Source organism: Anser brachyrhynchus (assembly GCF_964034855.1).
Source record: "Anser brachyrhynchus genome assembly, chromosome: 4".
In the NCBI taxonomy this organism is placed as follows: domain Eukaryota; kingdom Metazoa; phylum Chordata; class Aves; order Anseriformes; family Anatidae; genus Anser; species Anser brachyrhynchus.
The window spans coordinates 26767664-26794679 of record NC_137698.1 but is presented as its reverse complement, the minus strand read 5'-3'; the positions used below and the strand labels follow the sequence as shown (position 1 = coordinate 26794679).

The 27016-nt window shown below is 36.2% G+C and overlaps 1 long non-coding RNA gene across 2 annotated transcripts in view; it reads left to right on the top strand.

Moving 5' to 3' along the window:
- LOC308194365 overlaps nt 1-25416 on the top strand; it is a 30090-nt gene extending 4674 nt beyond the window's left edge. Inside the window, exons 2-5 of one of the 2 annotated variants that reach the window (XR_013950476.1) lie at nt 12214-12279; nt 24378-24610; nt 25100-25197; nt 25370-25416. This is a non-coding gene — a long non-coding RNA (uncharacterized lncRNA). Of the gene's footprint in view, nt 1-12213; nt 12280-24377; nt 24611-25099 lie in introns of both variants that reach the window. The other variant, XR_013950477.1, reaches the window with a different exon arrangement.
- The last annotated feature ends 1600 nt before the right edge of the window (nt 25417-27016 follow it).

The following is a 27016-nucleotide window of genomic DNA, read 5'->3' as shown; positions in this document are numbered from 1 at the left end:
ATCTCCCTCAGAGCTTGGTCCACTGGCCTTGCACACATCAAAACCATCAGAGTCCCGTATCACTCTGTCACATGGTTCCTAGAAAGTATTGCTCTCTGCCTGGCACAGAGGTGAAACAATCCCCAAGAGCAATAAATTACTAATTAGCCACATATTTTCATGAAATATTAACATGTTAATCCTCCTGCATTGTGCTTAATGCTGCGAAATGAGTTGGTAACTGAATGAGTGAGTTAAAGCCAATACGGTCTATGTAGTACAGCAAAGTGCTGTTCGACAGCATGATTATAAATTAGAGCAAAGGGTAATTTATATCTTCTTATGGCCTCTTCTTGGCATGTACCCTGATCAATCAATGTGTAATTTACCATACAGACTAGTTACATTCATGGATGTGAAGCTGAAATGTCACTGTGAGCTTGGGTGAAACTGCTGCCTGAGCTTAGGCAACTTTGCATGAGTATGTGCTGTGGCAAATAATATCAAGGGAATAAAAACCATGTTACATCCATGAGCTTTCTAATGTGATCTACAACTCCTAACACCACTCAATGATCTTTTGTATTCATTGATGCATAGTAAACAAGGGACTTGATTGCTTGATTGAAAAAAGACTTTTAATCTATACAGACGGAACAGTTGCTAGCCAGGGTTATTTATAGCTAGTGCTTTTTTGCTTCTTAGAAGAAAGATGTCCAGACTGTTTTGTTTTTCAAGTTTATTGTCAAAGCATACCTTAAAATGGCAGTTAACTTCTCAGCCAGAATCCTTAAATATTTTTTGTTTGATTGATTAGCAATTATATTGCAGCATTCACCCTGTATCTGGAATATGGGCCATTTTTTTCTTTCCTCCTTCCTCTCTGTTGCTTTACTCTTCCTGCAGACACTAGGAGGGATACAGGAGACAACCTGCATTTATCTGGAGGCTTTATAAAGTGAATAGTGACAAGTCAAATTATTGCTAATCCTAATGGTAGTACAGGGCTTATTTGGGACTAAGCTCTGGGCTGAATGTGGAGTGGCAAAAATCTCTCTAAGTATGGGCAAATCTCTTAATTTAATGCTTTGTAGAGGAAATGGTCAGTCAGTTTAGGAATAGAGAGGATAAGGAGTTGGTATAGGTCTCTGGTTAGTGTGCCAGCTGACACTACTGACTGGTAGAAAGGATCTTGAAGTTTGCAGGTAGTGCAACACATTCTGAGACTGTGAAACTCTATTTGTAAATTTCTGTGTTCACACATTAAGTCCTCAGAGATGTGAAGTCTTTCCCTCCCCTCACAGGAAAAAAGGCTGTAGCAGAAGAAAGGCTTTTTAAATGTATATATGTTTTTCTTTATTGGAGTGTGAGACAGGATGGGAGTGGCTGGTAAGATGCCTGGTGGCACTTACGTGAATCAGTACTTTCACACATGATTAGAATTCTGTTCCTTTGCAGGGAATCACTTTCAGTTTAAATATACTAGTGGGAAGAGCCTGAAGTGCATGTTTGTGGGGGCAGACAGAGACAAGAGTAGCTAAGAGACAAGTCATAACTCTGAGGGCAAAACATGGGTTTTCTTTCTTTCTGCAGTAGCTCAAAGTTTTGTGACCTGCATACCTGGAAAAACAGCCCCAAGCCAAAATAACAAATCTGATGTAAAGCTCGGGGAGCAGCTACGGACAGGGAGATCAGTGGTTATTCAGAAAAAAATGTCTAGTGGAGAAACTCCAAGTCATATTCTTAGCACTATGAGAACATGCATTAATGCGGCTTTATGAACTTAGCTGCCAAACTAATGCAGCACCACGCCTCTGTTCCTAAAGGGTAGAAATAAATATGGAAGAGGACCGATCTGAAAAGCTCTCTCCTTACATGTTTCTTTTATTAGGTGAAAGGTACAATATGTCTTAACCTGTGCTATAACCATATGAATCCTTTATGATGCAGTTTTCACTCCAATCATATGGGATCAGCTGAGAGGATGAACTGAGCTCAGAGCTGATGGTCTTCTGGGAAAATGAGTGTCTCACTGTCACTTCATTCCTGTGCTGTTCTAACGCCCATTTCTATTCATTGTTTCTCCATTTGAGTTTGACTCCTGTATTCACAGCTATTATTTTAACATGCACCTGAAACTTCTGTGACTTCTGCATGTCAGAGACGGAGCACAATAACTTGAGAACTTGTCAGTCATGACTGAAATAATGTCATGACAAAGACAAGAACTGAAATAATTTCTTTTCAGAACAGTGTGGCTTTTTGAGTATAGCATTGAGTATGACCCGCGTCCTTGGGCAAGAAATTGTTTTTTTTGTGTTAGTTACTCATCTGAATGACACTGACACTAGTTTCTTTGTAAAATGCTTTGAGTTGTGCTGGTAAGAAGTGCAATTTCAAAGCAAAGATTCATTATTACTCTCTTTTATGCTGCACGATTTTCACAGAGCTGCTGCAAACAAAGGAATTAAGGCTTCTCGAGAGATGATGCAAGTATCTATTCTTATTCTAGTCCCCCATAGTGAGCTGGGCTTCAGCACAATTAAGAAAGGGAATTCTAACCATGGTTACCTCGTTTTAAAATGCAACTTACTTTGTTCTGGAGATTTTTATTTCCTTAACTCAACGTTTTTTGTGTTAGTCAGTACCGTGATTGAAAAGATTCTGGAGAACAAGCCCACAATTTTCCATGTTGTTTGGTTTATTATTGGAGGGAAAACATGAGGGATATTTTCAAAGCTTTTATTTCTTCCCCTTTTGGAAGGCTAGAAATTGTCAAATCAAGCAGTTTTCTCACAGAAGTGGTGAAACAGGCCCTCTAACATCATCTTCTATTCTAGGATGATTCACTAGAGTTGAAGAAAAGTCTCCTTAGTGAAGAGACTTCCTGAGGTATACAGTTCTCTGAACTTGTGGCACTGAAAATGACAAGTGGCCTTTCTATTTCATTCTTGAAAAAACTTTCAGTAGTTATGAGAGATGGCTGTCTCCATTTAGACTTTGAAGATCATTTTGTGTAACTATGGACTTATAGCCTACGATCCAAGAAAAAGTGAGGCTGACTCAGAAGGAGTCGTATAATTACAGTGAAAACAGGTGGTATGTTTGCCTAGGCAAAACCCTCAACTGAATTGACATGTGTGAGGACAGGTTCCATTTTAACTGAAGGTTTGGAGCAATTTCCAGAAACTATTATTCTTGGTTTAAATATAGAAAAGTGGAAGAGTTTGAATCTTGGTGTCCTACATAGTTTATGGAAAAATTCTGTACATCGGTGTACAGCATAAAAATATTATAGGATAGGAGATGTCCCAGTGCTTCAAACGTTTTGGAGAAACACTGTTTACTTGATGTACACACAGAGCAGAGTTCCTGGGCATGAGTCCCGGGAGATCTACCTGGAAAGGAAAGAATTATCCTGTAAGTGATTTTCTTTATTATTTTTGAGGACTATGAATCTCATCAGCGCTGATGGTCACTTAAGCAGGAAACCACTCATCATGTTGTTTTTGTGACTTGTACTCATATCGCCGAAAATTTTCTATGTATTTTTAAATGTGTTCTTTGCTTAGATTCTGTGTTATTCCTTGAGTTTCACAAGCTTAAGTTAGACCTCTTACTGGCCTGAGCCTATGAATATATTGGCCTCTACGTGCCTTTGATCTTGGAGCTGGTAACTGGATCATTCAGGGGAGCAGAACTTGAAGATATTGAATGAGAAAGTAAAATGATTAAGTGGAAAGTCCTGAACAGTGACTTTATTAGGTAAATCAAAGATACTGCAACTAAAGTTGCAGTGAAGACAAGATAAGCCATGGAGAGTACTAAATGACACATGATAGTATGTCAAATTTAAACTTACAGCTAATAGGGGTGCCGTTAAACACATCTTGCAGTATTTCTATGCTCTGTGATATCCTATTTTTTTTAAGACTAAATTCTGGGTGTTGGACTCTACCATGATGTCTTACAAGTTAAGCATGCACTTGTTAAGTATGTGACTTTTGAACAGTTCAATCTTGCAGAATTTTGTTTCTTGCACTTGGCTTGAATGCATGTTATCTACTTGAATTTGTATTAAATTTGTTAAATTGCCAGGGGGTGGGTGGGGAGGAGGGCATTAAAGTCAAGCAATAATCACTAAACATTATTCATTAGGTGAAAGTTCAGAATTACAAATACTGTAGTTAGAAATAGAAAGAAGAAAATCATAAATGGAAGACATTTCACACAGTGGTCTATTAAACTCTGCAGTGCAAGTAGAAGTGTTCTCAAAATAATAACTCTGCTCATGTCATTGCGCGGTATGTCATCTACACATACCAGCTTTAGATTGCTTTGATATTTGCCCAACAAGTCTTCCAATTTCTCTTCAATGATATTTGAATTATTTAAGGGTTCTTTTTTCTTTCTTTTTTTTTCCCTTTTCTTTTAGAGAGCAGGAATTTAGGAATGACTTGGCAGTGTGACCCTGACCATTAACACATAAATAATGTCAGCTGGTCTTTACTTTGAGAGAGATGATTGGCTCTGTAAAGATATTTGAACAAATGTGTTTGCTATTTAATCCTCATCAATATGAAAAGTAATACTAGAAGCAGCCTATGGAAGATAAACTAATAAATCTTTGCAAGAACTATGTGCAAGAACTATTTGCAAGAACCTGTGATATTTATTTTGAAAAAGCAGTGAATAAAGGGAATGTATTAGGGAGCAAAATATTGTTTGATAAACCTGTCATTTTTATGTGCTGAAAAAAATATGACTCTTGGGGACTTATTGATGCAGAGATGATGGTCATTTTTATTTTAGTAACAAATCATACTATGACAGATTCAAAGGTACATGATAAATAATGAGATAGGAAGTTTTAGGTGGCAAATCTGAGAAAACAGACCATTTATAGAATAACATTTACATTTAATTTGTTTTAAATCATAGAGGTATATTTGTAGCTGGATGCTTGTGTCTGATGGGGAGAGAATATCAGGGTCTTAAGCCAAAGCATATTTCAGTGACCAAAGTGTGAGGGGAAGTGCAGGGCACTGCTTATGTGACACTTCTACTTACCGAACATAGATTTTACGTTCTAGTTCCTTAAATTAATTATTCAAAATGCTGAAACAACTAAATTTGGTTCATTTTTTCATTGACTTAGAAGTTGCATGACCTACAGTGTGTAAAGCCAGGCCATTTACCTCCATTTGCAGCTCTCCAATGATCTGGTCTGAGACCTAGTCTTGACTTGGTTTCCTTCCTTCTTTGACCTTCTTTTTGCCTTACATAGAGATTACCATCTGGTGCAGACTATGTCCTCTCTTATGAACAATTTCTGTCTATTGGTGCTTTTTGAAGGCTGCTAAGTCCACCATCCAGGTAAAATGCTTTCCTTTCGTAAATAAAAATCCATGAAAGCCATTTCAGGTTTGGCTGGAACCTGTGTCCTCACACGTTCTTTGGGTTAGTAGATTGCCAAATGTTCCAGAGTGGGTGCCTTGGCCTCTGGATTGTATGTGCGAACCAAATTGTAAGGGCTCGTGCAGAGGGTAAGGAACTGTAAAAATTAGCGGAAGGAGGAGGTTTGGTCATTTTGGAAGTCATTGCTATATAATGAGGCACACCTAACTGAACTGCCTGGTATGGTATGTTCATACCACAAGATCTTTCTTGTGCTATGAATGTATTGTGAATGGTGAATAACAGCAGTGAGGCAGTGTTATCTTGAAGGTATTGTCTCAAGTGTTGCCTGCTCTTAAAAGCTCTGTTGAAACCTGAAGGAAGAAGTTGCACAGAAGGAAGAGTCAGGAGCAAGATCTCACTAGTTACCACCTGGTAGTGAAGCTTGGTAGCTTGCTATTGCAGATGTTTTTTAAAAAATAAAAAAATTCTCGATACAAAGAGTTGCTTCCAAACAGGCCAGAAACCGAAGTAGTGAATATACAATATTTTTAAGTAAGTATCTTATGTGATTAGTTATTGGAGTAATTCCCAGTATATCAAAGGACTAATGCAATAGTTAATTTATATAGCAACCTTTTAGTACACTCAGTCTTTGGAGAGCTCAAAACATATTAGCAAAGGGAGTATAGAAGAATAGCACCTGACAGTAATAACTCGAGGTGTTTGATCTTTAGAGCACTTTCAAATGTTAAGCTGCTGAATCTTGCCTTGTGTATCGCAGGGTTTCTGGAGTCTTTAAAATTCTGGTGCTACAGGTCTTGTCTTAAAGTAATGTCAAACAAACATCTAAAAGCATGGCAATCCTGCAAAGCATATATTTTGTGCTCATGGGAATGCTTAAATTCATTAAATCATATCCTCTGTCTGCAGAGAAAGATAAACACACACACTTCTGTCTTTCCTGTGTCTAGACTGATGGGTAAATAAAGATAGGAGCTATCAAGAATCTGAGACTGATTATTTTCAGATAAAAATCAGCCTTACATTGAATTTTACATTTTTCTTGTGTCTGGGGTCACAGTTTTCCTTAACAGAAAACTCTGCTGTTAATAATAGCAATAGCTGTCCCAATCCCCATACTTCATTTCCCCAAGCCAATCGATATTTTAAGTCTGACTTAGGTATTAGATGCTAGTAAGCATTCTAGCTGAATTTATGAAGATAAAAAACTAAGCATATATTCACTTTGTAGTTTTCTGACTGTCTGGGATTTGGGTACAATCATAGCTTTCCAATCATAGGCTAATTCATTTTGATTCTTCTCTCTTTTTTTAATGTAAAATTATTTTCTCTAATTCTTTCTATAAACCCATTAACTGATGGTTAGTAAAAACACTGAAGATGTCCAATTGACAATACAGCATGAGGCTTTCAAAATGAGTGACCCAATTTACACGCAGGACAAAAACTCATTTCATTGTGATACTGGCTTTGAATCAAATATGCTGAGAGAGACGTGATTTGGGGTTTGCATTTAAAAACAACAAAAAAGCCATCACTAAAAGTCTAGTATTCTCTGAATTTTTAGTTAACCTTCAAACTGACTTAGCATCTCTAAAAATGTTTCACCTTAATTTACACAGAAAGAACAGTACATTTTTAATAAAACACAGAACCCTTGTAATGATTAGCAAAGCCTGTTTTTCATTTCAGTCACTTGCTAGTAATATATATATCTGATTTTGTTTCTGATGTGTGTTGTGCTTCTGAAACAGAAGAGGCCATCATTAGGTGAAATTCTAAAGAATGCATTTGTTAGTGTCGCATTATCATTATTTCCTTGGGACTACTTACAGGAAAAAATGGACTGACGCTGGCAGCTCTATTTGTGAGGTTATTAACATTTTATATGGTTTGCAAAAATAGAATTTATTTCAGCTTCCAAAAACTAAATTCCCTGAACTGTAGAGTTTTTTCCTCTGTCATAGTACTGTGTATATAACTAGATAATTGATGTAGAAAGAACAGGTTCATGTAATTACAAATAAGACTTGCTGAATATAGTGTTTCATTTATTTGAATAAAAAAACGCATTGCTTCTGATATGTGTATTTAACTAGCACTTCATACAAGGAACTCAGATTTTTCACAAGAGAATAAAGAAATTTTCAGAAGATATCTTTCATAGGATGGCAGCATATTAAGACTGACTTGTAGCTGAATAACATTGATTTAGTATTCAAAATATTTGAAAATGATTTGTATTATAATAGCAAATGCTGTCTGTCACCTCCCTAGTTTCAGCAAAAATTAAAGTCTAAAAGAAATTGAAATACAAGGAGCAAAGACATGCGGAACTAAAATGCTAAAAAAATCAAGTACTAAAAATATTATTATGGAAATGTATTGCAAAAGTTTTAAAAGGAATTGTAGTAGATGTTTAAATGTAGGTTAGCATTGCTATTTTTATTATCTTTTAAATATTTCTACTTAAGCAGGAATATTAAATCTCCATCAGAAAGCTTCACAGAGAACTGCTGTTCTCCAAACTCTCCTTGTGTTTGAGGGCAGTAGGATGGCACTAGCAAAACTGCCATTTTTTCCCCTTAATTTCCTGATAGGTGAATGTTAGTACACCTTAGGAAAATTGTTGGCCTTCTCAGCTGTCAGGAGTCAGAGGAGGAAGGAGAAGTTGATATTCTGTTGAAATGAGTGCAATGAACCTATATGTATGGGTGCTATGAAGATGCACCAATAGCTGGTGTAGGATCACTGTACTTTTAGCATCCTTTGGAGAAAAGGGAGGTTGAAATAATTTGAGAGATGCAGTTCTCTTGGAGCTCATAACTGAGAACGCTTCTCTCTTGCCTCTATTTTAAAGAGGATTTTCTGAAGTGTTAGGTAGGATCTTAATGAAGTTATTTACACAGACACACCATATTGCAAATGGTGTACAAATCTGAATCACAGAATGGCTGAAATTGGCAGGGACCTCTGAAGATCACCTAGTCCAACCCCCTGCTGAGCAGGATCACCTAGAGCACATTGTGCAGGATGGCATCCATGCGGGTTCTGAGTATCTCCAGAGAAGGAGACTCCACAGCCTCTCTGGACAGCATGTCCCTGTGCTCTGTCACCCTCACAGTAAAGAAGTGCCCTCTCATATTTAGCTGGAACCTTCAGTGCTTCAGTTTGTGTCCATTGCCTCTGGTCCTGTCGGTGAGCACAACTGAAAAGAGACCGGCTCCATCCTCTCAACATCCTCCCCTCAGATATTTATATATATATTGATGAGGTCTGCCCTCAGTCTTCTCTTTTCCAGGCTAAACAGACTCAGCTCTTTCGGCCTGTCCTCATACAACAGGTGCTCCAGTCCTTTAATCATCTTAGTAGCCCTCCTCTGAACTCGCTCCAGTAGTTCTATGTCTCTCTTGTACTGGGGAGCCCAGAACTGAACACAACACTCAACTTGGCAATCACTTCTCTGCTCAATGTTATGTAAGCAGAAGATAATAGATATAAAAAGAAAACTGTAAATTTTCAGATTTATTACACTTTAAATTGACCAGTAGAATTTTTTTGTCAGGTCATAAGCTTTTCTGTACTATAAGGGGGAATAATAGTGCACTCTTTAGACATGAAGACATACTGTTTTCTCTAAATGTAGGTTTCCTAGTTCATTCTAAAATATAGAGTCAGGATAGGGAATGAATGAATGAAATGAAAACAGCACAAACTTTTTTTCCCCACCACTGGGAGCAAGACTCCTGTGGTAGTTTCATGATGCCAGCACGATCATAGAATAATCAGTACATTTAATAAGATAAATGTAGGTTCAAATCTCAACTTTACTTTCAGAGTGTAGATAGGCAATGTTCCACTGGAGATCAATAGATACTCAAAGCATGTATTTAAAATATGAGAGAGATTTTAAAAAGTAGGCATAATGTTTTAGTCATTCTTCAGTTTTGCTTATCTATTTTTTTTAAATTTTGGTGTAACTTAAGATAATTGTTTAAATAAAGTTGAAGATTGAAGATAAGATAATTTGAGAAAGTGACACAGCCAATCATTTCTTCTTCTTGCACACAAAAAAAAAGCCTTTCAGAAGTTGGAATAAAATCCAGAGATCCCTGCAAACTTGTGAATTTTCCTTTATTAAATTAGCCATCCTTTGAATTCAATGGCTTTTGCAATGGTCTGTGTAAAGTGCGAATGTAGACTTTGTAATCCTCAATGTTTTAAGTCCATAGCAATGCATGTTAGCTACTCTTTACCAGCCTCAAAGGCCAATCCCATTTTACCCTGGATATAGGGCATTTGTAACACAGCTGATTGCATTTGGCCAGATTTTATTTTTAAACATATGCAGATATCATTATGCAATTTTACTTTCTTCATTGGATTGTGGACAAGCTGATCCCTTGATGGTTGCTTCAGTTATCTGGTCAGATGACGCTTAAATGCAGAGGGGGAAAGCACTGGAGTGGATTTCACCAGCCTGTAGCAGCAGCTTATGCTGATGTCTAGCACAGAGGCGGACAGGTGGCAGGGGGTCTGCGAGCAGCCTTGCAGAGCCATGCAACTGTCCCACAGCACTTGCTTCTCAAGCAGCCATTTGCTTTTTTTCTATGCTCCTTGGAAAGATAAAAATTTCAAGATTTAAAGATTTTCTTTTCTACAGGTATCTTTACTTTCAGTAGACAGACTGTATTTGTGTGTGAACGTCTATGTTCCTTCATGTCATGCTTAGGACAAGTCAGGTTAACACACGATTTCTTTCAGTAATTCTAAAGATTTATTTTGGGAGCAGTGTGTTGAAGAAGTGCATTGGCAGATGGTTGATAAATATCACTGAAGTCGTTGCAGTCGCTGCTCTTCTCCAGTACTACTTTTTGTCTAAGGAGTGGATTTCAGTATCACATCTGACAAGTTAGCATGCAGACTGCTGTCTCTAACCACGTTTTAGGTGTCTACATTCGCAATAGATGTGTGTGAATAGTAAATTATTCTATTCAGTTATTATTCCTGATGACTAGTAAATTATTTTAATGACATTGACTATTCTATTCATGCATTACTTGAAAGTGATTGGAAGCAAATAGCTGTCAAAAAAAGGCTTTGCAGCTGCAAAAAATTACACTTCCACTTTTTATTGTATTCCCTTTACCCCCAAATAGAATATTACTATTTCTGTCTTTCCACTTGATTCAGCCAGCTGCCACTCACGCATCCACAGACAATTACAATGCACTCGCATCATATCCCAGCTGCCTGTGATATACTATTGTTTTGTAGTGCAGTGTGCACAGGATAATCTCTGAATATCAATCTCCTGCTGGTAACTATTCCTTCATAGGCCACGCTTTTTTTTTCTTCCAGCCAAATGAAACGTGATGTGCTGGGAACCTGACCAGAAAATCTTTAATCTAAGATGATCTTTGTATGATCCCTAATACAGAGCTGTCTAAAATGAGTATCTTATTAAATTTCCAAAAATTTTGTTTCAAAAGTGAATTAAAAATGGTTTTACTTTGTAGAGCTTCTAACAAATCATCATGACTATAGTAACGAACATATTCTGTCACTTACATAATTAAATATAGAAAACAAATTTGTTGCTTATTATAGCAAGTGACCTCTGACAAATACCAATAAAGAACTCTTCCTAAAACATGTTTTCTAAGAATACACTACTTTCATTTAATCGTGTTTCCTTTAATTTTGTGTTCTATTTTAATCATGAAGTGTGAATAAGTTTAGTATTGCTGAGTATGAAGAACAAGTCATTAAAGGAATATGTAGGAAGAGGGAAAATGGGTTGAATCTTACCAAATTGTGATGTCTCCTCTTTCTTCTCTGAATGATCAGATCGGCAATAGTGCAACCCTAAATTTATCATATGTTCATTGTACTCTACAAAGCAAGAGGAAAGATGACGGTGTGTGTATGGAGGGGCTTTTCTATTTATTTTTTACAGAAATTCAGGTAGCCAGATGATGAGTGGCCATTTGCTTGTTTATTGTAGACATAGCAAATACTATGTACTACAGATTAAATCTGAAATCTTAAGTAAACGTGAAAGAAAACAGTGATTATATCTTTAAATAATCACAGAGCAGGCTGAAGGTGGCAGAGGGGTCTGGAGGTCATTTGGTCCAACCTGTGTCCACAGGCAGGGACACCCAGAGCAGGTTGTCCAGTCTCCTAAATATTTCTCTGAGCATTAATGGCTCCTTGGTTCAGGAGAGAACAACTTAAGTAGTACATGGCTCATTATGTGCATGCAAGCAAATTCTGAGGAACTGCTGGTTTTACAGGGCACACAGTTGGAGAGTGGATCTTAATCGACTGCACTACTAATCTATGAGGAAGTTAGTGCAGCTTTAAATTGCAAGTCATTTTTTTTTTGTGGTATGATTTTTATTTATTTTTAATTGATAGCTTTGTTCTGGAGAGAGATTCAGAGTTTTAAGACAACTTCAGCAAAATCTGAGATTTCTCTCTTTAACAGTATGACAGACCTCTCCATCTGCCTATTATTATCCTTACTATGTGTTTTAAACTTGCTTTAAATAAAAGCACCATCAGATATGGAAGTGATTTTTTTTGAAGTAATTTCAAATCATTATCGCTTACAGTTAGACTTATTTTGAGAACCGATATACTTTATTAGTAATACTTTGCATTATCCATTGCTCTGAAGTTATCTTCTAATTATTAAATGAGCTTTATTATTTTTTTGGGGGGGAATATGCATATACATATTCTCGTATTACATAATTACGGTAGAGCATTTTTTAAACTACTTTTCAACCATTCCTTTGCTTTCAGCATGGTTTCCAAACATCAGCCTATTACTTCCCGCATGGTTGGCTGGGTTAAACTGTGCTGCTTCAGGTAGGCATGAATTAGCACATACTTCAGCAGCATAAGATAGTTCCACATAGTTTCCACTTTCTTTTTGTTTTTCTTTTTTGTTGTTGTTGTTGACACTGATTTATGGCTTTAAAAATACTAAAAGTATTAATGTGTTTTTCAACTCCCATTTTTCCTCCAGTTCTTGACTTAAAATGGTTTCTTTCATCCTTTTCCTCTTTTAAAGGGTTGTCCTTAACAGTTTTGTTTCAGTGTCAGATTATGAAGTTCAGCGAAGTCAGTAAATAATGTCTTTAGAATCAGTTGCTTTTAAATCATATGGCTTTACTGTAATTCACTTGTGTTTACTGATGAAGGTTGGCATCCAATTAAACCTACAAAGGGCTGTGTTAAAAAGCAATGATAAATTCCAGTCCTTTCTTTGGCACTTTTAAAGTAAGTAAAATCACAAGTAAGAATGAACTAGAGAGACTGCTGTTCCATTGATTCAAAATACGTTATTTGTAATTTATTTTTACAAGGATAGGAGGCATCTCCTTTGAAAAGAAACCCATAGGTGATTTGAATAAACATCTGTTTATAATCAAATCCAATAAAACACTATTTTCCACAGTGTCTGGAATAACACAGTAAGATGAGCTGTTGTGGTTTTTTGTTTTGCTTTTAGACATTTGATATACTGTCTGCCACTAAAATGATTTCCATTGGCATTGCCTTTGTAATAGCTCTGAGAAAGTGTTGCTGGATTTTTACATAATGTTATAGATTTCTCAAAACATTTTTATCTGGCAAGTAATGCCCCCACACAACCAATTAATTGCCAATGGGGGTAATTAAGAAGATCTGTTTTATCTAAGTTAAGACAACTTTCTAGTTATTCAGATATAATTGTAGTTGTGGACTGCAGTGCATTTGACTTATTTTTGTTCCAATTTGTGTAGACAACCCAATGAGTGGGTCTTGACAGGATGTTTTTTGATTTTCCTGAGCTTGTTCTGTAAGTCGTCTTCCAGGTGAGGGCATCTTGCTCAGTGTTACTCATATATTCCTTGGGGTACTTCTATAAAAGCAATGATTTAGATTCTCATCACTTTACAGCCCACCCAGTGTTAGTAGTAAGTAGGCTTATCTCACTACTATAAAAGAGAGGAAAAAAATGGAAGAATGGAAATTAATTTACAATTTTGAAATGATAAGAGCGGGAGACCCGAATAAAAATCCAAAATTAATGTGTTTTTTGTGGGTATAGTCCATCTAATTGTATGTGCTAGGAAATGAACGATCTATAGACTAATTAAAACTTAAATGAGGTATTTGAAGGAAATTCAGTACAGTAGTTGAGATGCTAAGGTATTGTCATAATGAAATGCTTAATAATTATCATAAAAATGAAGACAGGATTGAGAGCCCAGATTTTAGAGATGTGTGCTTTCTCAGAGAATTAAATATAGACTTTGAAAAAAAGGTGTTCATTCATCTTCCTTACTAATTTCAATTCAGATGGAAATGTATAGTAACCTGAAATAGGGTATTATTTTCTTTTAGGAGTATAAGCTTGCACAATTCAATCAAAATCATGAAAATTTTTCTAAATAACTATTTAGAATTAATTGAACATGTATCTCAACATGTCTCCGTGCCCAAGTTCCATTTTGCTTTATCCCATGTACTTGCCAACATAGACTGTTTGCCTGAAATAGTTCTCCAATTCACTTTGTCTTTTGAAACAGAAGTTCATGTAACATGTTTATATTGATTATACTTCTGGGTTTGATCATATTTACTTTATTATAAAGTTCTAATATGCTTCATAATTCCTCATGCGTCTCAAGGGAGTGGTATGAAATCCAATGAGAATCTAATGAAGATTCAGATAGTCGTGTCCGTACTTGAATACTAATAGCTTTAACCAAATATATTCAAAAAATAACTGTAGTCTGCTGCTTTGCCTTGGAGAATAAGAATGAAAAGGAATGGTGGTTTTAACCATTATAAAAGCCCTCAGTAGGAACCCCCCCCTCACGAAGGATGCATTTTCCATGCCTAAGAGGAGCTTGTGACAACTTAATGGAATACTGAAGCTTATCGAAGGTCTGCGTGTTGAATATAAGCTCATAAACAATGGCCTTTTGTTTCAAGATGAATGCTTATAAAGCAGTTATGAAAGTATGTACTGGAAAAAATAGCTGTTCTTCCACTCTGTATTGCTATGTGGTCATTATACCCTCGCTAGCTATTTTCTACTCCAGTCCGTAATGCTCATGTTTCTAGAGGCACACATCAGTAGTCTAGAAAATGCAGAAAAGGATCCTTTGCTTCAGGCAAAATTATTGGCTTCATTTAGATGGCTATTTGTAGATGGAAATATTCCTGACATTAGTAGATCCTCAAAAGTTCTTCTAGGTAGCCATGATTTTACATATTAAATAATTTTAAAAAATAAGCTATGTCGTGAAAATTTAATGTCATTTGAGAACCACCTACAAAACACTTATGGCCTCATAGTTCCTTATATTTTAAGGATCAGGTTTTGAAATGTTTTCCACATTATTTTCATGAGAATTGGATTTTTAAACATTCATTGCACACACTAGCAATTCTCTTATTTATATTACGTTATCTCATGTACACAGCTCAAGTAGACACACAAAGTTGGTGATAATTAATTAATCCATTTTTCTCATAATCATATCTGAGAATTTAATATCTTTTTCCTGAACTAATTTCACTCTTCCAAGTAGTGTTTCAACAAGCTACTGATAGACTTCGCTATCAAGCCCATTGAAGATAAAGTTGAAGAAGGAAGCATTATTTAGTTTCCTTATATATCTTTGGTTCACTGACACCTTGATTGACTATGAAAATGCTTGTGCTTGCTTACTAAAATATTTTTTTTAAGGTTGTGATCTTTTTGAAAAACTTATATCAAAGCCTTTTGTTCTCATCTATTCTAAAATGAGAGTAGTCATAATATTTTCTTTTCAAAACAGTTTTGTTTTAAAAAAAACAGATTTCAAAACTTTTTTGTTCTCTTCCTCTCAACTACATTCCTCCAAAATGTTTTGTTTACCTTTTTGCTGGGAATTTTGGCATTCTCATAATGTCTTCCTGTGTTAATGCATAATTGACAGTTTATACATCCCTTTGTTTTTATAGATCTGTCTTTGCCAAAATTATTTCTCCTGCAATATGATTTAGGGTTAATTTCCTTAGGAAGAGCTATAATGCTTCATATCCCCTTCAGGGAGTAGACCACTTTGTTGTTGTTGCTTTTTTATTATTATTGTGCCTAGTCCTAAATTTCTAAGTCATATTGCCTCATCAATTGCAAAGGTAAAAGCTTCATTGCAATGACTGTCACTGAGTAGGTAAAACCTGATCTATAGATCAACTTGAGAATTAAGGCTTTGAATTGAGAATTGGTGGAAAGATTGGCACTTGGGGAGAATACACTCATGGTTGCTTGGCCTCAATGAGTTAATGGGCCACTGGATGAGATGCAGACGAATGGCTCTGTCTACTATTTTCACAGTCTGAGTATGATGATGATGTGGTTCATTGCGGTTATTTGTTTAGTTGAACAGAATACATGAAAGATGTTGGCGAGCTGCCATGGCAGATTTATTTTCTCAATACTTGAAAGAATTGGGCTGCTTCATCTTAACAGTGAATTTGAGCAGAACTCTGTGCCTTCAATTGCCTGCGAAGAACACAGAGAGGGAGAGTGGGAACTGGATGAAGATCATACTCAGTTACTTGTTTTTTTTCCTTCCCATTGCACACAGAATATTTCTTAACTTAGTGTACTTGCTTGGGAAATAGGGACCTAGTAATGCATAACTTGGAAATCCAGCCACAGATAGCTGTGACTTCACTGTATTTTGGGTTTTTGCTGATATTTTTTCCTAAGTTAGAGTAGACAGACTGAGAAGAGGAAGTATATTCAGGCACGATTTATACTATGAGCAATTTGAAAACTCATCTGTAAAGTATGTTTTACTTTGTAAAGTTTTAAGTAAAACTGAAAACTATATTTCTTAAAATAGCATTTAGAGTTTAAAACTTATTGTCATTTGTTTTTATGTAAGCTTTGTGACTGTTTTGGCAGAAGCCTGACAGCATTCAGACACATGACAATGATATTTAATAGGATTGTGTCATCAGGTGATGCCAGAGAGATTATAAAATGATCGAAAATGTCAAGAATTTCCCTATTTTCCCTGCAAGTTGCAGTCTTAATCGCAACATTGAACAGCCTGGTTTCTCCACCTTGTCTGTTTGTAGATGGAAGATGCTGGGCAGTCCTTTGTTCCTTACCCAAGCACAATTATCTTGTAGGAAGAAGAAAATGGCTGTGACAGAACTGAAGGTAAAATATCTGAAGACCTCAGGACTCTTAAGCTTCATGAAAGATGATGCTTCAGACCATATTCTTTTCATGGGATGAGCTGTTAAGAGGTTACTAGGTTTTGTGTTTTACAAGGGCCTATAAGATAAATAATAAACCCTAGCCTGCAACTAACCATTGCACTTACAGACTAGTAATATCCTATCAACTCTGCTCAGGCACGTTTGAGACATTTATTAAGTGAAGATTAAAGACTACAAGCAACCTAAGAGGCCACACTAGGGGAAAGGGTTGTAATAGCTGTTGATAGCTGAGTGCCAACTATGTGTGCTACTCCTGACGGACTTTTTTTTTTAACTTCTGATGTCTTTTTTTCCTTTGTCACTTCTTTTCCCCCCTCAGACTGTAGGCGTGATGATAGGTCTGCTCAGGGCTGGACTGAATGTCTAAGTAACATTCTCGAACTGCTCAGTTGATCTGCATTTATTATAGGATGCCAAAATATATGGTGTGCAGTGGGCTGTTACACCACTATACCGCTAATGCAAATTTGAACCAAGCTTTCTCCTTTCCAGGCAGACTCCTTATACTGCTAGGCTTCTGAATGTTCAGGGTACAGACAGTTCTCACATTTCGGTACAAGCTATACGCTACCCATGTAGCTCATCTTCTTAGGACCATTTTTGCAGGAAAGCAGATGATTTTGGTGAAAAATGCATATCTTTCCTTCCTTGTTTCTATTTAGTCCTTGTTAGCTGAAGCGTATTTTACAAATCCCTTCACTATGGTCTTTTTTAATGCTAGCTGTATCAGAATTAGTAAATCAGTAAGCTTGGAACTTGTGTGCACAGCTGCTAGCTCTCAAAAATCATGTGCACTCGAAAGGAAGCTGAGTGTAAGTCATTTCTCTGCAAGTGGGTGGAATGTATGTATTGACAAGGGGTCATCTGAAATATTTTAAAAAGTAATGACTGGAATATAAAGCAACAGCTGTTAAACTTATTTTATACCATACATCCCAATCTTGGTTTAAAAACAAAAATAAACAACAACAAAAATAAAGTTGAACAGCCCCTCTGTCCCCCTTCTCCTAAAACCTTACACAGCTTGAGAGCTCTTAGTACAAATCTTCCAGGAGGGAGGGTGTTGATGTGTAATTTACCAAGTGTATTGTGTATGCTTTGGAAGTATTATGACCTACGTGTAATAAGTGCATGTTCTTAGAGATGGTGTATGAATACTCACCTTGCCAGGCTATTTGCTTTTTCTGTTACCTAACAGTTAAGCTGGAAGGTACAAATTTGTATGTGTATTTAAGCTAGAGTTATATATGTTATATATATTTATATATATATATATATATATAAAGCACAGGAGTGTTCTAGGAGTGGCTGATGTATATTGAGTATCCTTAGTACTTCTGATAAATATGACAGCTTAAACTCCTGAAAGAATTACAAAATTGGGCTCTGGTTTCTCATGTTGTAAATTATAAGCACCAGCTTGTTTGAATTTAACCTTTCTTGTTGACTTTCATCTTATTTTGAATGCTGGGAAATTTAACTAAAGCTAAATGCCTGGAGATCATAATATTTTAGATCCTCATCATCTTGCCAAGTAAAAGAGTTTTGAATGACCTTCTGAAGAACATATGAGAAAATTGCCTGCTGTAGATAACACAGTAACTGTGATCAAGGACAGAAAGGACATATAATTTTTTATGGTGAACTTTTTACTGGCTAGTGGCAATCTATTACTGATGGTTTGAGGCTAAAATGAACATCAGACAGTTTCAGTGAAAACTTGATCTTTCACATCTAAGGAAAGGCATGCACCTTTTGATTAGTACTGCACCAGGCTGTTCACCAGAGATTCAAACTCTTGCAAACAAGTGCCTTTAGATAAGGATGAGTGAACTGGCATTTCTGACAGTTCAGTTCAGCATGTAGTTCAACTCCTTTTCTTTGGGGGGCGAAGGGGGGGGGGGGGGGGGGGGAGTGGACAGGGAAGAGGAACCAGTTTTCTGGAGTCTTTCAATACAAGAGAATGCCATCTGTGCCCCTTTCATTTGCTTATATATTCTTTAATCTCAGTCAGCTTAATCTAATTGGATTAAAAAGCTTATTTACTTGAGTGCAAAGACTTTTTTTGTTTACTGGGCATCTTGTTCATATGGTTCTATGAACACTTATTAAACATTATGCAGCGTAAAAAACAGAATGCAGGTGGCATAATGTACGTGAACCTGAATAAAAAACTCTACACCAATAGGGCTGGCTAATAGAGCCAACTCCTGATCTTTCTCACAGAGACTTCATACATCTTTCAGGTACTTAAGCTTCTCTGCAGGCTGACCCTTTAAGCAAGTAGTTTCGTGAAAGAAATTTCCATTTCAGCTCTTCTGTCATCTTTTGGTTGGCATTTCTGTCTGCCAGTAACTTTCAGACTTGGAGGGCAACAAAGCACTTTGGAAGAAATCCCAAGAAATCCACTAAATAGCTCAAGTCTCCTTGAAAAAACTTATATCAGAGATGAGACTTGAAGCCTGTTCAGCCTGAGTATTCTAAACAATAGGTTTTGGAATATTTCATTGCTGCACATCAAGTCTTACCTGTCTGTATATAGTGTAGTCCAGAATACAGGTATTAATCCAGAAATACAGTTATTAAGCATGATAATACAGTTGCACATTAACATGATCAATATATGTGGTAGGTAGATTGTCGAACTTCTCATTTAAATTTTATCTTGGCAACGTCCAGAGTATTGTTCATGCTAGAAAACAAAGCTATGCTTCCTTGAATATACCATTTTTGTATGGATAGGTTGGGCTGATGGGATTCTCTGTAATTGATAGAACTTGATAGAATTGATAGAAATTGATAGAATTGATAGATCTTTTTTCTACTGTTCCTACTCGAGGGGGTGGGGGGAACAACAGGAAAAAGGTCTCCCTCTGATTTTAGTCTGTTTCTGGAATGAATTATCTGAGCATGATCAGCTATAGCACGACATTCTAGCACTTTAATTTTCACTGCAAGTCATTTTCACTAATGAAATATTCCTGTTTCCAATCTAAAGACAATACTGACAAAGAAGTATAGAGCTTTCCTCTTCTACTCTTTGTCAGCAAAACTTCTAAAGGTGGTAAATTTTTTTTACAGGTAATTACCATTGGAAAGGACTTAAGCAAGTGTAAACTCTTACTTTTGTCATGGGTCATTCTGTGTCAATATGATCTTCAAAGAATACCTTGTAGTTGCTTATAGGTGACAGAAACCTATAGCTGGACTGGTGTGCCCAGTAGTTTTTGAGTCTTAATCTTGCTATAGCATTGCACATTGGCTTAAAAAATAATAAAAAAAAAATCAAGAACTTCTATGATGTAGGTCCCACCTTGGTAAAAAGATTGTCTTAGGTATCAGCTGAGATCACTCCTTATGCAACTTTGAGTACTAAGAAATACATAAAAGATGTAGCTTTTTGAGAACCAGTCTCCTGGCTGCTAATGGAGATGAAAACACTTTTCTACTCGTATCTTAGCTGTACAAAGATCAGTTTGCTACAAAGATTACTCTGTGGACAACAAATTTGTGTGGAACATTCTAGTGTTTCATTCTTGTTCTAATGTACTTGGATGAATGTACATCACCTGCAGTGTATTTATCCTGCCAATAATACATGTTTCTTACAGTCTATGATGTAAATCATCACAGTCTGTTCTTTAAGGTCCGTTTATGTCTGATAAAGTATTTTTAAAATGTATTTGTGTCTTGGGTGATCAGTCAGGGAGATCCAGTAGTGGTTTTCAGCATCATCAACTTTGGAAAATAGTATCATCCTATTTTCATCCTTCTGACAAATACTAAAATTAACTTAACACGCTGTTGTTGTCATGGATGGATAACTAACTCCTGTTTCTTCTCTGTGAATATTTCTATCCAACATGGAACCAAAGGAGGGACTTTATGTTTGGAAAAGATAAGATAAGTCTGCTTTCTACTGAACTTCAAAAGTACAAAATTAAGAGTACCAATTTATTAGTCATAGTATTCGATTTTTCACATAGACGCTTTTATTTTTTACAGTATTTAATTCGTGAATAAAGTTTGTAGCTGTTTAAGAAATTTTATTTCAAGTTTTCATTCCTTTGTAGTACATCAAATTAATGAAATGAACTAGTGTTCTGCTATCAGCACAGATATTAAAATAAGCTACAGCAGGGTGAGCTTGTAAGGGGTGTCACTTGTTTTTGTTATTGTAGTAGTACAAGGCCCTATGCAACCTGATCTAGTGGGTGGCAATCCTGCCCATGTCAGCGGGGTTGGAATTAGATGATCTTTAATGTCCCTTCTAACCCAAGCCAGTCTGTGATTCTAGCAAAATATGAGCTGTGAAGTTCTCATCCAGAATGTGTTTCCTGACTTGTCCAAATCAAAGCTGCTAATGTTATCTGTAGTAATACAACTTGATGAAGAAGTATTTGCAGTGTATCAACTCTAAAGTTTTATTTGTTCTTTTCGTTTTGTGATGTTCCTCCTACCCATTTTTGTCCCCATTGGCAGATTTAACCATTTAACATTCTTTCTATCTCTTATTCCTCCCCCCACCCCCCTTTTAAGTGCGTATTTCTTCACTAGTTTTATTTTTCCTCACTGCAAAGGTGCTGTCCACCTCCCATGCTTCCACCAGTCTGCTTTTCTGATTGTTCTCTCTGATACAAGAGCTGTCAGTTGTGGCACACCTTTGTGAACCCCATCACACCCTAGTACAGCTCTTGCATCTAGCTGGGCTGGATAGCACTTTGCTTTGTTGATAGCCAGACATCTTTTCTCTGTCTCTCATGCTGAAGCACTGCCAGTGTGGCTGGAGAAGGGAATTAACAGTTTTAAATGTGCTTGTGTTTCAAATGCTCATGGAAAGGTAGAATAATCTCTAAGAAGCATGCTGTGAAGACAACTAGCCAGGTATATATAAGAAATACAAATGGCTATCTTTGGTGAATCAAAATTAAAGCACAGTCTCCTTGTATCTCACACAGAGAGAAAAGGTAGGCTATTGTTACAACTGACTCATAAAGGTCTCTTCCTTTCCTAAAAGAGGAAAAAAGAAACCAAAACAATAACAGCAAATCAAACAATAATAAAACCTATCTAAAATCTTTTGTGCTTGGGAACACAATTATATGCTCCAAAATAAATGAACTTATCAGCCCATCCTTGAAAACATAATAGAAAATGATGGTATTGAGAAACATTAGGACTCTTGTGATTCTCCACATCTCTCCTACTATTTTATTGTAGCAAGTTGCAGCTTTGTCTAAAACTTGTGGCAGGATTTTCTTGCAAGTGACTGAGGAACAGTCTGTGGTCTTTTGGGAACAGTATTTGATTGTGTGGCCTTGATGATCCATCCTTTGATTTTAGCTTGCAAACTGTGTAATTTGAAAGAGGTTATGTTCTGGAATTCTGTAACAAGGAGGTTATTGTTTCTTACAGATTTCAAAGGAAGACTGTAAAATTTGTAATTCTATGGGACTTGTGCATAAGGAAGCCTAAAAATGGACTAGGGACATCTCCCATCTCTAACTTTGTTCATGTACTATTCACACGTTTTTGTGTGTAACTGTGTGCACGTGAGAGAAGGAGAGAATTTTACCAAGGGAATAAAGTGCAAGCTCCTTTTCAGATAAGAACGTATAGATAATTGCATATGACTACGTGGGATAAAAGAACGAAATCTAGATGAGGGAAAGATGATAACAAGAAAGATGACTTCTAATAAAGTCAGAAAGGCTAATATAAATGTTCTCCAAGAGAAATAAGATAGGAAAAGAGACTTCTTTAATTTTCATCAAAGAGTGACATTTATTAGGTACGGAAAAACTTATATAAAAGGTTAACGGAGATTCAGCATGAATTAAATCCTAATTGAAAAAGGATGTGGCTTGTAGATATGATTAGCAGTGTCAAGGTGACTGTCCACGCCTGCTGGTGTGGAGTTACTATGATTCTCTGCTCATTGCAAAGTCACATTGGTGGCCTGAGCTAGAAGCCTTGCCTGCATTTCTAGCCAGTGAGATTTTTATGACAGGGAGGTATTAGCTACTTTAAACTGACGCAGTAATGTTGATTTGTAGTTGAGGCTATTTATGAGCATGAGAGGCAAGGAAGATGTGATAGCTTCTGATTTGGAAAGTATGCAAAATAAACGCATTCATTACAAATTTAAATCTGAAATAGAACGAGAAAGTGGATAAGGGATGGAAGATGACAAAATTATGGATTTTTATGATGAAAATCTATCTTTAATTTTATTCCTCTTGATTTAAATAAAAAGAAAAAATAATTTGAAGACAGTTTAAAGCTTAAGGGCTCAAAGGGATTTGATAATCAGAAAAAAACAAATGTTTACACTTGTTTTCAGTCTTGAATTTTAAAATCTCAGACTCTTGAGAAACACATTTGTCTTAATGTCTTCAGAATGCCTCAGGTGATGATAGTGATGCAAGTATTAATCGAATTAAAACACCTAAGGCTGCTTTAGTGCCTATATGCTTTATTCATACTACCTTGTCCTATTCATCCTATCTAATCTATCCTTAGTTGTTTCTTGTTTTGAAGAATCTGTATCCATGAAAGAAAGTATGCAATATAAAAATTGACAATCTAATAGACACATCAAATATATTCATTGGAAGGACTGAAAGTTTGAATTCAGGTTCTGAGTCAGGAGCAGATTAAGCGCACTGTGAATTGCATTTTGCCCCTCACGTCTGTTTGTTTGTCAGTGTCCTTACCAGCTTCACTAATCCTTTGATTCATAAAGACAGAAATTTCCTGTAGGGTTAAAGTGACATATGATTGACTAGTATATTCTGCATTCTGCCCAGCAGGGTATGATGTAGCACAAGATAGCGCAGTAGACTGTAATTGCTGCTTTACAAGAGAAAAAACTCTGCTCTTCCTTTAAAAGAGCACTAGTATAATCAGAGAAAAAATTGTATTGGAATTCTGGCATTTAATATCACATGGAGCTCTTGCAACGTTCAAAATGATATTTGTTATGTTCTCAAGGCAGTTGTTTCTTTTATTTTTGTTTCCTTGTTTTGAAGTTTTTATAGTGATATTACAGTATTTAATGGAAATTGGGAAAAGCATCTACACAGATTGCAATCCCCTCTGTCAGAGTTTAAACTCTATTGCTGCTGTTTCCGGGATGCCATATATTCAAACATTGTTTTGCTTTTACTTTCCATAGTGTTCATGATTATGCATTATTCTCTTCAGCCTGCTCTATATATTTCTCACCCCAACTACCTTCTGTCTCTTGTCTGGAGATAATTTTATTTTTTTTATTCATTTCATTAAGAAGAGTTAAATCAAATATATTGTTCATTACCTTGGATTGTGAGGTTTTATCTCCAGGACCCTGAAGTACATAAATAAAAGTCAGGTCATTTTCCAGTACCCTCATTTCCAGCAAGGCTTCGGATGTGTAAATATATAATTCCAGCTACAGGAAAATAAGTAATTAATCTGAAAATCAAAAGATGCCACCACATAGTTAAAGCATTTTTATTGTAACCTGTGTCAAAGGTTTAATTCTGTAAGCGAGATTCTCTTATCTTTTTATTTCTTTATTTATTTTGGACAAATATTTTGGCTTTTCTTCACGGCTTCTGTGAAATATCTTTAAAATTCTTCTCTTGCTCAAAACCAGTTATGGCTACAATAAGGTCAAGGGTAGTAACTGTGTGCTTTAAATCCAGGTGCATCAGAGAGGAGACAAGCCAGACAGCCCTGGCCTGAGCTCTCCTAGCTGGCTGGGAACAAGTGGAATTGGAACCATGGACTAAGAGCATCCAGGAATGAATCGGGTCAATCTTCCCAAAGCATTGGCAGTGGTGTCTTGTACTCAGAAACTGCCTAGCTTCATTATTTATTCAGTCGAGCTTTGCTGTTTCTGTTAGATTGTATGACAGATATGACAGCAGCATGAAAGGTACTGACCTGAGGACATTCTTTTCTTGTTTTTAGAGATCGTAGACAACCAGTCACGTAAAGGAAAATATACCCTGATTTTAGGGATCTCTCTATAAATCAAAGAGAATTTAAAATATTGAATGCTCATTACAACATTCAAAATTATTGATCCATAAACTGTAAATATATATGCTACTATTTATTTGCTTATTACCTTTCAAATATGTTCAAAACACTTTCATTTTTTTGTGAAGATTCACGAGTTCAATTATGCATGAATTTAAGCAGGTGGATATTCATGCTTAAGGTGCCAGCTGAAAATTTTATTTTTCTTCACCTTTATCAATTAACTCTTTTCTGTTGTCCTATGGTTACTATTTAATAAACTTATAGATCTACTGTCAGTACCATGGTGACAGAAACTAAGTTCAAAGTATTATATGATTTTTTTTCTATGTATTTTCAGTACCGTAGCTGCTTTTACAAGTGTTCTGTTCTCCCTTTGCAGGTATTTTTTTGCTGGGCTTGCTTTACCTCTTCAGTTCCATTTACTTCTGCTGGTAGTTTGCAAGTGTCAGTCATTCCTAGGCTGCGTTTGCTGTTCAGGTATGTTCTGCTATTTACTACTGCTGTATATTTCAATAATACAAATATATGTTGTGCACACAGATGAGAATGTTAATGCAAAGGGATCAACAGCACTCATTATGGGAAGTATCAGAATATTATAAACAATGCCTAAAAATGTACTATAAAGTATGATTATATGGTATTTCAGGTGGAATAGGAATAATATGAAGACACAAAAGAATACTGGAAGCTCATCCTGTCCAAGAATCTGTCTCTGGAAGTGCTTAATAATCAGGCCAGATTAAAACAGATACTTAAACTGATAATAGCAAATGCAAAGTGAGAAAATACTTCCAGTCTGACTTTATCATCTGTTTTGTTCTTTGCTTTGTGCTACCTTTGCACTCATTTAAATAGTCATACAGTCTGCACCATCATGCTGATTCTGACCACGTGAGTGATGAGCATAGCTCTTATTTTTTGATGCAACTGCCAGGTTAGAATTGGAAGCGACATTCAATGATATTCCATTTCTGTCACATCATCTGGTCATCTTCTTGGCAAGGCATGTGAAGTATAGCTTCTCTATAGTAACTTATGCTGCCTATTTGTCATGAAAAAGGGTAACGATTATGAGCACCTTCCTAGAATCTCAGCAGGAGAAATCTTGAGCCTGCAGCTAATTTTTCCTTGAAGATATAGATGTAATGGTAACTGGCTATATTGTGCCATCAATAAAGTGACTAGTCACATTTTATCTTCAGCATATTATATGGTGGTTGTGAAAAGAGTAAGAAAGCTTTTGTAAGTATATTAGCAACTAAACCTACAAAATCACAAGAGAGCTTAGATAGCTCCACACGGGCACTTTATGGTGTATTGAGTACATGCTTAGAAGTTGGTGAAATTGCACTGAGGGTTGATTTTGGCTTGGCATTTCTATGTTGAAAGAAATGACGAGTGTGCTCGCTGCCTTATTCTCCTAGTGAATTCTGAGTTTCATAAGGTTAATGTTAGTCAGTTAAACTTTGAAATTCTTCTTAAGATATGAGATTATTTCAGACCAATAGAGTGCTTTGCAAGTGTGCGTGCTACAGATTATTACGGTGCTTTAAACTTTGTGAAGGTAGGAAACTGTCAGGAGAGAGTTGTATATCTATTCAGTTCACTCCATCAAATATATTACTTAAAAATTTCAAGATTAGCAATCTTCATCTACAAACTGTTGAAGGACAGTAAAGTTTATACAGAATTAATTTCTAGTGTGTGTGACAGCATCAATGGATTTGTCACTCTCAGCAGTAGTTTCTTCCTGAAACGTTTTGACAGAACTGTGAAGCATTTAACTATTTCAATGTTAGCATTAAGAAGTCTACTCACAACTTGGTACTTTTCAGTGTATTCTGAGTATGGATGAAAACATCTATAGTAAGTTTCAAGGGTACTTGTGCACTGTGAATCCGAAAGACAACAGTGAGGTTCTGAGGACCTGTTGGAGATTGTGGTACAGAACGGAGCATTGTAGGTCAAACTCTGCATTCAGATGTACACGTATTGTTGCCACTGAAGTTATTGGAGATTCCTGTTACAATGGTCTTTTACTCCAGAATTTGCTGAGGTAAATTGGAGAGGCAATTCAACCCGGTCCATTTCTCTTCTTTGATGTTATGTATATGCATCCTTTTCAAGTAAAACCTGACTGACAGTTGTATGTCATCATTGTTACAGTAGGGCTATTCACTTATATACATACAATTACCTAGAAATCTTAAAATAAGTCAGAATATGGATGAATTATAATCTTCATGTGCTTGTTTCCTTCTTTCTTTTTTAACCCCTTATGGCTTACTGAAGT